Source organism: Babylonia areolata, unplaced genomic scaffold (genome assembly GCF_041734735.1).
Source record: "Babylonia areolata isolate BAREFJ2019XMU unplaced genomic scaffold, ASM4173473v1 superscaf1, whole genome shotgun sequence".
Lineage (NCBI taxonomy): Eukaryota > Metazoa > Mollusca > Gastropoda > Neogastropoda > Buccinidae > Babylonia > Babylonia areolata.
In genome coordinates this window covers 97,386-98,779 of record NW_027468365.1, presented here as the reverse complement: position 1 = coordinate 98,779, position 1,394 = coordinate 97,386, and positions in this window count along the sequence as shown.

The following is a 1,394-nucleotide window of genomic DNA, read 5'->3' as shown; positions in this document are numbered from 1 at the left end:
ATTTCAAATGCTGCCCCCACCCAGCTCACAGTCAGGAAGGGTCCGCTAAGTGTTGCATAACTTCAACGGTCGATTTGTGCGCGGTTTCGGCCGGTTTCTAGGTGTTTCTCGGCCCTCTCTGTCGGCCCTCTCTGTCATTCACTAATAATTCAATAATTAAACAATAACACGATGATAAATTATCGGTCAATCACACAGAAAAATCACTCTGTCCACAGAAAAGATAAGCGATTTTTCCGTGCATTCAACGGACAAATCATCTTTGAGCCCTCTCAATAATTTACTAATAATTCAAACATTAAACAATAACGCCATGACAAATTATTAATCAAATTCACAGAAAAATCACTTAGCTTTTGTTCTGAAGCTTGCAGGTTGCCTGTAAAAACTGACCAGGTGATCTTAACACTTGGCGGATTCATTCAGCCCCACTACACGATTTCAAATGCTGCCCCCACCCAGCTCACAGTCAGGAAGGGTCCGCTAAGTGTTGCATAACTTCAACGGTCGATTTGTGCGCGGTTTCGGCCGGTTTCTAGGTGTTTCTCGGCCCTCTCTGTCGGCCCTCTCTGTCATTCACTAATAATTCAATAATTAAACAATAACACGATGATAAATTATCGGTCAATCACACAGAAAAATCACTCTGTCCACAGAAAAGATAAGCGATTTTTCCGTGCATTCAACGGACAAATCATCTTTGAGCCCTCTCAATAATTTACTAATAATTCAAACATTAAACAATAACGCCATGACAAATTATTAATCAAATTCACAGAAAAATCACTTAGCTTTTGTTCTGAAGCTTGCAGGTTGCCTGTAAAAACTGACCAGGTGATCTTAACACTTGGCGGATTCATTCAGCCCCACTACACGATTTCAAATGCTGCCCCCACCCAGCTCACAGTCAGGAAGGGTCCGCTAAGTGTTGCATAACTTCAACGGTCGATTTGTGCGCGGTTTCGGCCGGTTTCTAGGTGTTTCTCGGCCCTCTCTGTCGGCCCTCTCTGTCATTCACTAATAATTCAATAATTAAACAATAACACGATGATAAATTATCGGTCAATCACACAGAAAAATCACTCTGTCCACAGAAAAGATAAGCGATTTTTCCGTGCATTCAACGGACAAATCATCTTTGAGCCCTCTCAATAATTTACTAATAATTCAAACATTAAACAATAACGCCATGACAAATTATTAATCAAATTCACAGAAAAATCACTTAGCTTTTGTTCTGAAGCTTGCAGGTTGCCTGTAAAAACTGACCAGGTGATCTTAACACTTGGCGGATTCATTCAGCCCCACTACACGATTTCAAATGCTGCCCCCACCCAGCTCACAGTCAGGAAGGGTCCGCTAAGTGTTGCATAACTTCAACGGTCGATTTGTGC